The 15955-nt window shown below is 38.2% G+C and overlaps 1 long non-coding RNA gene across 2 annotated transcripts; it reads left to right on the plus strand.

The window, feature by feature from the left end:
• The first annotated feature begins 7205 nt into the window (after positions 1 to 7205).
• Positions 7206 to 14996, plus strand: LOC139126130 (uncharacterized). Of its 2 annotated transcripts, none has more exons than XR_011550478.1 (3): positions 7206 to 7644; positions 11333 to 11445; positions 13335 to 14996. It is a non-coding gene; the product is annotated as an uncharacterized lncRNA (long non-coding RNA). The 2 variants fall into 2 exon arrangements; XR_011550479.1 differs by having other exon boundaries at positions 7212 to 7644; positions 11327 to 11445.
• The last annotated feature ends 959 nt before the right edge of the window (positions 14997 to 15955 follow it).

Below are 15955 nucleotides of genomic sequence, written 5' to 3' on the forward strand. Positions count from 1 at the left end.
AACATAAAATTATTCTCGTTTGTAGAGGCCATCTAATCTGTGGTGAATGTATAATGCCCACTGTAACAAGTACTAGAAAACGGCATTCATAGGTGAAATTTTAGACGAAGTTTCGCCAAGGGTCTATTGAAAAGTGTACCATTTCCAGTAAAATAGCTCTGTGAAGTTTAAAAATTGGTATACACAAGATTCAATTGTTACTGAAAAAGACACTGCTGAAATTTGATCGGTGTTCAAGACCCGGAAGACCATTTACTAGCCCCGTTTCTCCTTCATAGACAGACCCAAATCGTGTTATGCAACAGAAACTACCACATGTGAAGTGTTCCGTATCCACAGACCTATAGCAATATCCATTTTGATGGATTCTTACAGTATACAGCAGAATCCATTAGAGTATCCATCATTATCCAGTACTGAGAATCCAGCACCGGAATACATAATGGATTCCCCCAGTATCCAGCAAAACTAAGGCTGTGGGGAATACATGCAAAATCCATTTTGGATACTAATGGATTCTAGTGTCACAATGCATTGTGGGTCTAAAAAACACAGACCTGGCTAGATTTTGAGAATCCATAAAAGTATTTATGATGGATACTAGCCTTGCCAGTGTAACTGAAAGCACCGTCCCTCCACCCACTGTGGGATGGTGCTGAAAGTATGACTTCTACAACACTTTTTTATGCTGAGTGAAAGCGTTGCAAAAGTTGAAACGCCTTAAAAATATTACTACTCGTAAATTCGTTTTGCAATCGACATTGGCAGTGTCAAAAACGCTTTTTCCTAAAGATCCTATAAACATACAAATAAAACAAAATTCCAAAACTTAATGTACGTCAAGAACTACAACGTTGCCGATAGAGGACTATGGCCTTTCATGATCAATCATTTGAGTCAAGACATGGATTGCTTTTATACTTATCAGCTTGAAACCCCCTCCCCGTTCAAATTGACCCCTCTCCTGCTGCAAGTTTACGTTTATCGATACCAGGTTTTGTTCGAGCTCGTTACAATTTGAGACGGTATATAGTGGACGGAATCGTTCATTACCATCTGTGTAATAAACCAAACAAATACGTCATCGTGACGACAAGCTATACTCTCAAGAACTTGCGTCACATTGCCGAAAAAAAACTAAGAAATGGCAGAAATGTAGAAGTGACCTTCACTAGCATAGGATGAAAGCCAAATTTAACACTCTTATGCAATTGCATAAATTTGCATAAAGTTGGTCAGCTCCTGTACGCACCTTTATGCAGTGCATAAAGGTGTGTAAACATGGTGTCAGTGGTGGTGCCTATATGCATCTTTATGCACTTGTATAAAAGGGTTTAATGGCTCACTAAAATTATGCACCTTTATGCAATCCAATAAATTTGCATAATTTTATGTGTGAGGTAAAGATTGTAAAACAACACTGAGGATGACAACTTACAGTCTCTACAAATTGGAAAGGACTATATGTGTTAAAGAATAGCTGGATGTATAGTGAGAAACATCTAGTCACTTCCCTGGGCTCACATTTCTAACGTTCACTCTACCCATCTGGAAACCATCTTGAAGGGCTTAGGGTTTGTACTTTGGAGTCCCCGCACTGTAGTAGACACATCCCCCTCCTTCAATTCTTATCATTTTGCAACTGTCTCTTTATCTTTCGACTGAAATAAAGCTTGCGTTTTGTATACCACATTATATATGTTGCTGCAGTCATGACGAAAATAGTGATAGGTCAGGCAATGGCAAGTCATGCAGGGCTCTGATTCATTGCTCCATTGTCTCAAGGTGTAAATAGCCATATGTCATTAACATATCAAGTTGCCATCGATATCGCCACAGCAGTTACACATGGGATACTTCCCTTTTCGTCACACATTGTTCATTCAAATTACAAATGTGTGGCGTCAGTAGATGACATCCTATCTTGTGATAGTACAGTATTTGGTAGCCGGTATCAGACAGTTTGTGTTCGTGTCGGCTACACAGACGATCCGCCCTCTTGCGAGTTCGACTTCGTGAAAAAAAGCTATGACCTGCGACCAAACTTGCTTATTTGACACATAACCAGGAGACCTGCATTACATTTTGCACCGGTATGTCATGAAGAGGAACTATGGTCAGGCAATGGCAAGTCATGCAGGGCTCTGATTCATTGCTCCATTGTCTCAAGGTGTAAATAGCCATATGTCATTAACAACAATCACGAGGACCCCCTTGAATTCATAAACAAAAGCGGTTTTTTTTTGCTTCAGTCACTGTTGCCAGAAAGTTTAACTGAAAATAGACTTTGTTCAAGTCTGCAATTTACATCAAATTCTTGTAAACTTGTTTTCTTTTAAAAGTTGATTGAACGCATTGTCATGGAGTTGCACCCGAAATCACATTTGCAGGATCGCTGTCAGCCCATGGTCAGCCCTAACGCACTATGGATGAAAAAAGGAATGTCATATATTTGAAAGATTTTTGTGATGCATAGAAAATTATCAGTGAAGTTTGTGTGTGTGTGTGTGTGTCCCTGGACGTACCACAGATACGTCCATGGAGTGTCTTGCCCGTCCTCATCATGGCAACCATGCCACAGCTGAAAAGGCCACCGTCGACAAAGATAAAATAATAGGTGTGAAAGGGATTATCAGGTCGTCCTGTACCCTTACATCCATGACTGCACCACCGTGGACGGTGACTGCACAGACTCCACTTCTAGTGCGTTCTACAACTTTTGAGAACGTCTACACTCAAAAAAGTAACTTGAGTAGTTTTGCGTGAAATAAAGATGACCGTGATAGCCGTGATTGAAACAACGTTTGTTTGCTGTCTTACTCGACCTCAGCCGACTACCATGGTAAAAGTCGGAGACTGCTGAGACGGGAAGACCATTATCAAATTTGAAAATTGTGAATGTATCGGTCATTTTATCCAGATGATTTAGTGTCCTTTTCGATATTAAGTGGGCGAACCAAGGCCCCCGGTATGCACTCTGTGGTCACAATGCATGTGCAGTACAATGGTACAGTCAGGGTGAAGTGTGCAACGCAGACAAGGGAATTAATTGTTTGTGTATGCAACAAGCATTGTCAGGGCAGGGACGTGGACTCAATGTCGGAATGTGGAGGTTGCCTGATGTCCTCCCACATTAAGTGTATGGCATAATGTTATGAACACTCTGGTGCACGAATGCTTCAATCGTCGTTTGTGTGCAGAGGGTCTGTGGCTTGACGAAAACCCTATGATACAACTTCTCACTTGCATCGTGGGGGTTTCGCATAGTTACTATCAAGTCGCCTGTGCCCTGGCGAGTGCATAGCAATTATCTGGCGAATCGAATACCTTTCAAAATCGATCAAGGAATGTTTTAAAGTGCTGAGTAAAATTAAATGCTGAACACAGAATCGACAATACTGAAAATACTTTGCTGTAGCTGATGGCACAAGTAATTTGAAATACTCTCAAAGCGAACCTACTATAGTCTTAGTTTCCGTATGAATACATCGCTACAACCAACCATCAGTAAGCATGAATGTGAAAAGATACATCAATGCTGTAAGGTCAAATTATTTTGCTCTGGTAGGTAATTAAGATTGTCTTTTTTTTAATTTTTCCTAGTGCTTCCTAGTGTACCAAGTATTTTCTGGCCAGATTTTAGAGTTGCAAACGTTGTATCTCGTATAACGGTGTGACCGCCAGGTTTGCCTATTGGGTATGTAAGTGTAAGAGTATCAGGGATAGACTTCTCCAAGTCTGTGGGCATATCAAAACATAATAAATTGAAGGACTAAACATCGGCAAACCGTTGTGCTAATGGTAGGCTATTCGTGGATCGTGGAGTGAATGTCGCCTGGTCAGCAAGTAACTCAACTGAAGAGAAAGCGCGACTGGGGCCAGTCTACATCCGGGACTGTGTACTGTTAATAAATCCTTGGCTAAAATTTCCCAGGTTTAGAATAAAACTGGATCATATGTGCTTATCAGAGATCAAGAAGTATGACGCTTGATTTTGAAATACAAGTGCATGTTGCTTTCTAATGCTGAATTCTCATTGAGAAAACAGAACAGTATTAGGAACTTATCATGCTCTTCATATGCGCTGCAGGTTTCATTATGATCAGTACACTTTGTAAAACAGACTTTCAATTTACAGACATCAAAATATTTCTATATATTTCTGACATATTAAAGTACAGCGCCCGGAGCGCCCGCTGAAAATATTAACATATGGATATCTCCGATATATATGTCTGATATGTGAAAGTCAAGCGGCTGAAGGGCATGCTGAAAATATGTTTGATATTTTAAAGTAATGCGCCCAAAGGGCGCGCCGACAACATTTTAAACATACGGATATCTCTATTTATTATAGCCCAAACATGGGACCATGTGCCCGAGGGCAGGTGACCATTTGCCCGACGTAAGGAGGGCAAATGACGTCGGGCAAATGGTCTCCTGCCCCGAGGGTACATAGTCCCATGTTTGGGCTATAATGTTTTTATTACATGCCTCTCTTACACATCTGTCACTCAAAATATTTAGATTTATTGGCAAATGATAATCCAATGCTTTATTTCCATCTTAGATGAAAATCCGTTAAAAATGGAACGATTTCCATCATCGAATGACGCAATGATATATTTAAACTACTGTTATTCGGTTTATCAATTTTTTTTCTGCAAAATTTTCCAAAACCGGATTTCATGTGCAAAACATGAAATTCGACATTTTTATATATGAAGTTGTCAAGCTAAAAATAGTTCCGGTTCACGTCCAATGATGACTATGCGGTCCGCGACGTCATCGACGAGTTACCATTGAATCCTATGGAGCGCGCGGACGTTCGATATACGAGGCATGTAATAATGACATATATGTCTGATACATTAAAGTTTCGTGCTTGGGGGGGGGCCTCTGAAAAATATGGGTTTTTTTTATTGTTATTAAAGTTAAGCACCTAAAGGGCGTGCCATGAATGCAAATTCAACTGAATGATGAAATTTGTCGCTTGCATGATGCATTTTAGGCAAGTATGAGCCCGTGTCGAAATTTTTAAAACACAGTGAACCCCGGCCCCTCCCTAATTGGGCATTCAAAACATAGTGACCCCCCTATCACCATAGTCAAAACAGGGTGACCCTCATGAGTCCACTGCGCCCCCCCCCCGCCGAATAAACTGACCAGTCCCTTATTATGAATATTGTACGACTTTAGCAGTTATGAATTCCTAAGACAGAAGTTTTATAACAGCCTGGTAGCCTTATAATCCATCATAATCTTTCGCAAATGTGCTCGTTCTTCAGACCGTGCTTCAACCAAATCAAAAATCGACTTGGGGTGAGTCAAGGCTGTTTAGCGGCATTGCTCAGTGCTAGCTTCAAAGCTCGAAAGTTATTCTCGAAGTAGGGCGGCAGCATTCGTCAGGGCCGGATTTTGCACATTATATGGAAAGCAGTGGTTATTTCTTCGAAAATATGTGATTGGACTGCGTACTTCTCTTTTGGGCCTGGACTTTCGCCGCCTCGCCCCAAACGTCAATAACAAACTAATCACAAGATAGTTCAGTCACGTGAATCTGTAAATTGTGATGCATCGATCTATCGTGATTAATTCTAAACTACCTAACGCATAACAAACAGGGTCGCAGTCAGGTGTTCGAGGACGTTCAGAAGACACCGTCAACTAGTTTAATGTCAGAGTTAGAGGAATTCTTTTTACTTGTTTCGAGAACTATCAGTGTACCGTACTGTTGCATATGAAATAAACTTTTAGACGATGAACTTCGAAGTTTTAAAATGTGCACAGTTTTATTAAAAACACTTTTCCGAAAAAGCGGGTGCATGGGAAAAGACACCGCGACTGGAGCGACAATTGCTCAAGAAAATGTCTTTTCCACTTTCTACATTTACCTTCGTGTTCCATCAAATCCCACATCAAGTCATAGTGAACTCCGAGCTCAGTCCGCATGTGAAATTGCAACCGTGACCCGATGATATACGATAATAGATTTCATAAAAAAAGTGCTAGAATTTCGCTTTTCCAGGCCCGTCAGTACAGGTTGGTAGATATTATATGAGACCGATTTCAAACCATGTTCAGAATTGATGAAATAAGCAGATATGATCTCCAAAAACCGTTTTTTATTCAATTGATTCATCACCTTTTCGCGTAGACCTCGCTGTGTGTATCCACATTATCGTTCGGAAAGATACCAGTATATCTCTCACATACGTAAGCTGACATGGAGAACATCGTCAGAACTACAATATTTCTGCAATGTCTCGAACATATTGCACCACCTTGGTGAATGATACACGTCCTTGTATGTTCGTCAGAAACTAATTTCAGTAGGTTAGGATACGACATCGGTCAAATGAGGATGAAATATTGTACTGCAGTTCTTTCTTTCAATTTATTTTTCTTTGTATATGGACTGTATTATTCTCAATTCCCTCCATACTATTTTTGAGCATAGCCGCGTGTACATAGCAACATTGTTGGTGTTGAAATGAATCCAAATCTAGCTATTGCAACAGTAAGAATGTTGTATGTACAATAAAGAAAGAGAATACAAGATGCACGATTGGCTGTATCTGCAGATGCACTATCAATGTTAATATCAATGTTGTACTAGCCACTTTGCACAGTTCAACCCGTCTACACACGCACATACATATCTACCAAAGCAAGATCAGAGAAGAGATATCGTTTATCTCTGCTACCTCCATGGTTTATTTAAAATAGTTAAATATGAATCACATGCAACAAACGAATGAATTCTTCAAAACCGTCCTCAAAATACAAGCAACAGGCCTATAGGTCTACTTCGTATGACTCACACACGATTATTTCCCAAAGTTTTAATTAGGCCAAATAGCTGCTATTTTTTACCATATTGAAAAATATCTCGCAAATATCCGGCTCAGTGCTCTGGTTAGGCACGTCTGTATGCCTAACACGGAATATTCATGAAGATAAAAAATGCGTAAGCTGCTTAGTGTACATGCACAGGGGCTGAACTGCAGCCTGATGCTAGGGGGTCAATGTGTACAATGATGTACCTTTATCTGGCGAAACACGAAAATATGGTTCAGTTAGCAGTATTTTTGTCTAACGAGAGCAAAAAAATAACATTTTCTTCAAGATTGAGTAAACAATGATAGTTATAATCAAATTCTTTGCAAAGTTCATTTCGTGAATACTTGAGCACTTAAGGAGTCATACTCAGAAGACGCCATTGTTAAGATTGGCGTGGCGTGGCGTCGCGTCGCGTACATCTGTATATCGTACCATTCATACCCCGTGATCGTGCCGTCAATAATCTTCAGTTGTCGATATTTTAGCTTCTACTGACATGTCCCGTCGGTGTTTAGGAATGTCTGCTAAAGAGTCTACCCTTGAATTCCTGGACCATCTGGACGACTATGCTGTACGTTGAATCTAGTGCCAGTGTGTCATCGACCGTGTCATGCAGTTACGACATGGTCCGACAACTTCAAGCTTTATTCTCCGTTCAACCAGGACGAAACTCGCCAAAACGGAAGAGAGTACCTCTTTTCCGCACCAGCGATAGGTCAACACACACTTCAAGCCCTCGATCGTCGCTGAGTCCTGCATCAGCTGGACGGCTCTCGTGTACACTACAATATTATGTACCAGGTATGTATAGCTGCTGTCTTATTTTTAACCAGCCCAATTGTGTCTAAGAATATACGTCTACTCCTTCTTGTATAAACGTGTTTAGCAATGTCTGCATCTGCAAAGTATCTAACGTTTGTTTGGTTTAAATCATCGATATTCCTGATAATTTCAATGAACATCAAATTTCCAGGTCACTTTATGCTAATTTGACTTTTAGTGGTATGCACCCCGCCCGGGATGACTGTTGATTCATGTCAGGGACCGGACAAAATTAAGGGCGGGGAGGGGGGATTGGTTGGTGTTTTAAAGGCCTGTGTTGGCACCAGATTGTCTCACCAGAAATTTACACACCAGATTACAATTCCAATGGAAACAACAGGCTATCACCCCTCCATAGTCCTCATGCATACTAGAACAAACGCAATTCCAGGGATCAGCAAAAGTGCCTTTTTAAATCCATGGAAAATAATGACCCTTCAAAAAGTGTTAGCAAGAAAATGATTCTCCCTCCCAAATTTTTGTATGACCTGTGAGTCACAGTCTGTATAAATGATATCTTAATTATTGACATATAAGTTCTCATTTGACTTTGAACTTTTAAAGAATACCTTTAACCAAATAGAAATAATCAGTAGAGTGAAAGTTGAATATCATATTTGTTGTTCACATCTGCTCTTTAACCATCATGTACATTAATATCAATTGCCAAACATTAATAAGAGCACAGGTCTAGCTTGTGTTGTATTTAAGCAATAAAGCACACCCAGCGACGGTATACTACAAGATTTTGACCAGTTCATGGCATATATGCATGAGTGATAGCGAGTGCATATTTGAAGTGAATGGTCAAACTAATTAATTTATAAGGTTATAAATAGTGCAAAGTAACATGACATAGCATGTTTAATGCCCACTAGCTGTAAGTCGTGAAATTTGTTGACCTCAGAATATGTTCCCATTTTTGTCGTGGTTTTCTCTGAATTCTACCCTCTGAAGGGATATTGGCTTTTACTGCATTAGGAAACATTCCTTTGAGAACATTTAAACAGTAAACTCAAATTTTAATAGCCATTTTGATTATGGCCCCTTTTTTAAAAATTGGTAATATTAACAAGGAGAGAGAACATACAATGTCACAGTTGAAAACATTCACCTCTAGGGTGAACATTCAATCTAGGATGTCAAAACAGCAGGACAATCATGAATGTGGGCCCGTACTCCTGTCCCAAGGGGGTCATTTAAGAAAATCAGGGCGGCCATTGTCAATATACATGTAAAACCCTTGATACTGTAAAACCCTTGAATTTTCTGTGGAAAATACTATAGTCTATCAATATGTGACCTAAATAAAGTAGTCGATATATCGAATTTTATTAAACCCTTTTCCTGCCAGACAGTATCCCTTCCCCATCAGCCAAGTCAGTAAAAACCAGTATTGAGCCAAAACATGACATATTTTCACCCACTTGGCTTGGTCTGTTATAGCATCTTTAGTCCAAAAGAATCAAGTTTACAGTTTTCAACAGCTTTCAAATGTACAGTATTATGATAAAATACACCACAGGGCTTGAAATACTTTTTTTCAACCACCTGTCCACTGGACAAGTCAAAATAAAAAGTGCCTGTCCCAATGAGAAAAGTACCTGTCCCAAATGGCATAATTTATTCCAAGAAACTATACTTATTTCAACTCACCGGAGACAATGTCCAGAGAAATTGATTAGAGTTCAAGTGAGTTGTGAGAACAGGAAATTGTAGTGTGTAGTTTATGACTGTACGTTGAAAGGATAATTGAAATTTCATTTAGTGCCCCTAGAACATGAAAGTGTGTTTTGAAGTTTAATTTAGTGCCCCTGAGAACAAGAAAGTGTGTATGCACAACTATTGTTTGTTAGATGAGGGACAGTCCATTTAGAGTCGACAGATGAGCCGTTTCTGGTCGTCCGCGTTGTCTCTCCCTCCCCCACCCCATGGAGAATGGTTCTTGGAATTAGCTCATCCGCTCATTCTTTTTCTATATGTTACTCAAAAATTAGCACTTTGAATTATTTTTCGATAACCATTCTTTGTTATAAAAAGATTTATCCATATTTTAAAACCAGCGTTGCAATGGCTAAATATGCGGAGCAATTACGTCATGCAATTCTCTTCGGGCATTTGAAATAAAACATCGCTTTTTTCAAGTGATAATATCTAAGTTGCAATTCTGATCGAAATGTTTTGGCAAAAAATACAATCATTTTGGGAGTTCATTTCGTCATGAGGCGATATCGAAGATGTGTTCAGCTTCAAACATGGCCTCCCGTAACGTTGTAACTTATACCTTTGAGCTACCAAAAGAGCCATGCTTGTACAGCTTCCTTCTGTAACTGGTGGAGCCACGTGCCCTTCTTTTACTTCTGAATTTATCGATGTGTCCGTTTATTTGTCAGAAACACCAAGTTCGAAATCCTGGAGTTCGAAGTCGCTGAATTCCGTTCAAAGTTATAAGGTTGAAGGCAAAGTGTGTCCATTGGGCAGTAGCTCAATACAACGTACAGTAGATAAGACCCCCTAGCGATACCCCCAAACTTCCTCAACCAAACACGAAAACTTTGCATCATCTAAGGCCAAGCCTCTCTCAAGGAATTCCGATAAGTGGCGCTTCCATATGGCGAAAATTGCGTCATACACATCAATTAATAAAACATAAATTTCCAGGAGAATCATTAGCACATTTCTCATCTCTTCATCATGAATGTTACAAAAATAATCTACTTCAACTTTTAAAGGCAGGTTGATATTTGGGTGGACTATCCCTTTAACATTTCACACTATGACTGAGGTGAAGTGATGACCTTTGGGGAGCCCAACTTCACTGCGCGAATGAATGAATTACATGCATTTGCGTGAACTCTGTGTGACCAAACCATTCAGAGAATGTTGCGTCCTGAGTGGTGCATCAAATAGTGAAGTACATGTAAGGGTCATTCAACATCTTATAGCATGAATTGCACAATGCTCTGTGCAGTTTATGTGAAGATTTCAGTACAGATATGCACATTATCCAGGGTTTTGCTCGTATGAATGGTGATGGGATTTAATGTTAGGGCAAATATTTAATCACATTGCAATCTCTATCTTGGCCAAAGTTGCATGTATAGTCCCAGTGGGTAGTGAATAATAAGTGTATACATCACCAAAATCAGTACATTCTCACAAACTTATTTCGGTTTGAATGTAAAATAAAAAAAAACAATGCTAGAAGATACAGCTAGTAGGGGCTTTAAGTTAACATGAGATTAATTCTAATCTTACCTAAACATGATATGTCATTTTATTTTGCATCATTTAATTTTAAATTTCTAAATTATTTCTATTACTGCTGAAAATGAAATGTGGTGTTATTTTCAACATGCACATTTTGGATATTTATATGACCATGGATGTAAAAAGAGTCAATTTTTCATCAATGGTCTGACAGTCTACAAGCTCTGAGATACTGCAGGAATGCATAGTGCAGCGTGAATCCAATTATGTTGAGCCTTTTTAGGCCATGAAATGCTTGATATATTTCTGATTCAAATGTGTCGATGGACTGTCAGATTAATATGGTTATTCATCGTCATTATTGTGGCTTGAAATGTGATTCATCATCTGTGTTTGAGATAATTTGATTTTTCTTGGTAGGTTTTTTAACTTTTTTTTATATTCTTGCAAGTTGCAGGTCCCCTGGAAGTACATGTATTTATAGGCGTTGAACAAATAGGGAAAGTGTAGTGCCCAAAGGAATGACAGTCACACAAAAAGGCATGCCAACAACTGGGAACAATATGAGAGGTATGTAGTCAAAGTCTGCACTGATAAATTTTTAGTCTAAAGTAGTGAACTTTGAAGGGCAAGTTAACCAAAGCACCAGTGTTGGTGAATTATGGTACGTGAACATGGTTAAGCAGAACCAATACAACACAAAGTAAGACAATTCTACTCAGTTGACCTTTGATGTTTGGTTATATTTGCAGAGAAGCCATAAGCAACAAAATCTGCCTTTATTATCTTCTTTTGAAGATACAGATGTAATTGATAGTGATGCAGCTTAGCCCATGTCAAATTTTGAAATCACAATGAAATGTGTAAACCCTGCAATTTTTTATAGAGAGCAGAGTGTTGAAACAACTTAAGGGGGCTCTTACATGAGTTCCAAACTCAAATGTACATGATGACATACAATAATTGCATAGTCAAACCTAAGAAATGTTCTTTTTAACTCTGTCTCCAAACACTTGCCAAAATATTATTGAAGGAATCCATGAAGTGTACTTTATGAACTTTGTACGGGAAACAAAACATCTAAACAATATCACAAGACAAACTGTCGTTGGAGAGTTTGTTGCAAATTGTGTAATGAAAGATGAAACAAGCTTCTGTTCTGATAACATGTTCCAGATTTCATGACATGCTCAAAAACCATAATTTTATCTTTTACTAAAATAGTATGAAACTATTTTCCTGTAAACTTAATCTTAAACTATAATCCAGTGGGGACTATGTCATACTAAACTTACCTGTTTATCATATTGAAAAAATCTACTGGGGCCACGGAGCGAATTTTAAAAAAACAACAAAACCAAACAGAAGCAGTGGAATGATCATTAGCGTGCAAGGTCGCTGTATTATATGTCAGGGTAAAAAAATTGTAGCTTTGAAATTTCTGGACGGTACAAAGGCTCAGTGGTACGAATGTTCATTCATTGTTGACATCGTATCGATCTGATTGACACTACAGATGTTTGATCGTGCATGCCCTCATGATTGGCAGGTGTTTGAAAGTTTTCACATATTGTTCTTTGGATGCTTTGAACACGTCCACAGCATCGCAGCAGTTTTGGCATAAAAAAATCAACTTACAATGGAAACAATGAGAGAATTTCACCAACAAGGTGATGCCACAAGTATTCACAAAAGTAATATGTTGGAATGGGTTGGGTTGGGGTTCACTTTAAATTTGAAAAATGCAAAGCCTAAGGGGGTCATGTATTTTTCCATCACCATTGGAGTCACTTAATTTTCTTAAGTATTTGTCCTGTTAAAAAGTAGTTTAAGTGTTCAAAAAAAGTTTTGGGAGATAAAATGATTCGCTGCATTATTTCACTCTCGGTTTTAGTCATTTAACAGTAAATCTGAACAAAAGTATAATTATCTGTCACATAAACATCTTGCCTTGGCAACTCTGGAGCTTGTCTTATTGTAAATCGAGCTCACTGAGGGCAATGAACAATTTATATTACTTATTAGAGATATAGCAAGCTTTTGTCAGGGAAAGTATTCAACAGTGACCTTTTGACCACTAGTACAATGAAAAGTGAAATAAATTTAGTTGAAGTTCCAATATCATTACTGTTGACCCCATCTGAACCTTCAAACACCCTATTTGAATCAAGTACATTTGTAGCAATTGTCAAACACCTCGGAAAGCAAAGAATGTGTTTGTTAAGCATTGTAAAAATTATTCATAGTTTTCTCATAGACTCCAATGTATAGTGAATCTACATTTCAGTGAGATTAGGAAATCAAATTTCTTCCATACATATCAACTTTTAACATTCTAGTCTAATGAAGTACTTTCAAATGAATTATCAAAGGTCTATAAATACACAGATTTAAACAAAAACAAACTAAATGGATAATGTACAATTCTGATGATTTATTCTGTGTGTCGTTATTTACAGAAATTGAAGGACGTAAACGGGGCTATCCAAGGACTAGCATGAAGCTGAAGACATTTGATAGTTGTGTGTGTTTCTTCTGAGGACAGTGAGCATGACAGAAGTTGCAAGGGTGGTGACTTTATTCGGAGACACTTGCCATGGGATAGAGAAAGAAGTGAAACTGCGTACAGTATGGAAAAACGCTTGCATCAAAGGAAATGCATATTGAGGCTACCTTGCATTGAGGACGTGGCCTCAATCAGACCAGAGCCTGAGGATGAGGATGGTGGGCCATGAGCCGTTATACAGACAAATGACAATATCAACAGCGCTGACAACTCATTACAGGACAATGTTTAATGTATAAGCATATGTTTTTGCATTTTCTTGATTCTGCTAAAAGCTCAATGATGCATTTTTAGTTTTGAACAAAGACCACTCAACTTTTTAATTTTATTGACTAGATACAGGCTGTACTCATGTTATTACACCGACCGAGTCACAAATAGTGATTATTTGTATAATTGAATTTTTGGCACTTTTTAGCTCATATTTGGTTTTATATATAAATACCAAAAAGAGCTATATGATGACTGTATGTCTGTATATTTGTGGTATGTGCGGATGTATGTCCGTCACACACAAAGGCTCCCATACCGCCAAAGCTACCATCTCAGTATTTGGTGTACAGGTAGATGTAGGGGTTGAGATGTGAATTTGTTCAAATGAACATATCAGTGTCAAAAATGTGCAAATGAGGTAAGAAAAAGGGAAATTCTGCATGTGTGCAGGAGTTACATGCCAGTAAGAAACAGGCAAACTCCACTTATCTTGAGTCATTTCCTGTCATTGTTTATGAACTGTTACATATTAACAGAACTGCCTAAACCATAGACAGTAGAGGGGAGGAAGACCGTCAGTAGAGGGGAGTTGTTTATGAACTGTTACATATTAACAGAACTGCCCAAACCATAGACAGTAGAGGGGAGGAAGACCGTCAGTAGAGGGGAGGAAGACCGTCTATGGTCAAACTAAGAGGGGCTAGCTGCCTTTCAGCTATGCATGTTGCTAAAGTTGACCTCCAGTACCTAAAATTTCAGACCTTAATTACTTTTGTCATTCTTGTTTTTCTGGTTTAAATATTTCTTGTTGTTTTTCTGGTTGTACTGTGCAGAAATCATTGTCATAACATCAACGTAGAATTTTCCTGCGCTGAACAGATAGAAACAACATTTATTGTTGATTTTGTTAACCCATACTGGTATGTACCAATTCTGATCAAATTTGAGTGACACCGTATAATTGCGGTATTTTTTCTATTCTTGGTCAAGATATCTTCTCTGAGACCACAACTCCAACTGATTTGAAAGTTGGTGTGGAGGTTTTTAGGGTACAGCTCAGTAAGACTTTCAAATTGTGGTGAAGTTTGCATAATTGTATTTTTGGCAAAATTTTTACCATTGTCTTTTGCCTTGTCTTTTTTTTTAAATCGCTGCTACAATTGTACAGACGTTCAATGGATGACTTGAAATGTCGGTTTCAAAAAATCTGGTTATATTATTGTTTGTGATTTTTTTTCAGAAACCACAGCTTTTGTTTAACACATGTGTCAATTATTGTAATATTTTATTGGAACAGTATTGTTCAGTGAATAAAAAAGACATTATTTTTTTAATTGCATAACAGTTGTATGAACTTAAATTGTTGATGTGTGTAGTGTAACATGTGAGTATGAGTAAAATGAAAGAACACTAGTATATCATGAGAATACCGGTAATACATTTTAATCAATAATGGTAGATATTGTGCATACCATCCTATGGCAATATGCCTGCACATAATTCTGTGACCAAATGGAAGAATGCAGAAAAGATATTAAATATCCACGCTGTACATATTGTATCAACTTGGTCCTGTTTGTTTCCCCATAATAGAACTAACTGCCCCATATTCTATCTATTTTCTAAGCATGTCCATGCATCATTACCAGTGTAATTGTTGATAATTGCACTGAAGTAAGGCCTTTTGAAATGGATCTGTCAAAAATAACATAAAGGATACAGAGGCCATGTTTAGAAGCAGAATACAAGGTTATTTTGGTATACAATTATGAAAATAAAATGATGAAACAGTACAAATGTGCAAAAGGTAAGGTTACTGTTTCAAGTAAATACCGATTCATGAGAAATTCAAAGAATTAAAAGGAATGACAGCAGAGCAGTGATATTTTATGCGATTTCATGCAAGGTACCATGGGAAAATTTAAGGCAAGAGGGTGGATTCCCATGATCACTAATTTCACGCAGAATCCATTGAAATCCTGCACAGGATTATTCAGGAGACAGTCTTATGGAATCCATTAAAATGCTGTAATGGATTCTGCTGTGGATTCTAAAAGTGTTCCGTATATAGAAGAATCCATAATTGGATACCTTAGGATTCCCTGAGTACCCACAATGGATATCTCTGGATTCCCTTGGATTCTGATTGAATCCACGGAGGAATCCACAACAATGCTTAATGGATTCAGGCTTTTTCACATAGTGTACTCAGTGTACACATCGACAATCTTTTGAAGGTAGGTTTATTTTTACATGACAAACTGTTTATATCAGAAACAAATTCCTAAAAAACACATATTA

This window comes from Ptychodera flava (genome assembly GCF_041260155.1).
Source record: "Ptychodera flava strain L36383 chromosome 3 unlocalized genomic scaffold, AS_Pfla_20210202 Scaffold_26__1_contigs__length_13983176_pilon, whole genome shotgun sequence".
Taxonomy (NCBI): Eukaryota; Metazoa; Hemichordata; class Enteropneusta; family Ptychoderidae; genus Ptychodera; species Ptychodera flava.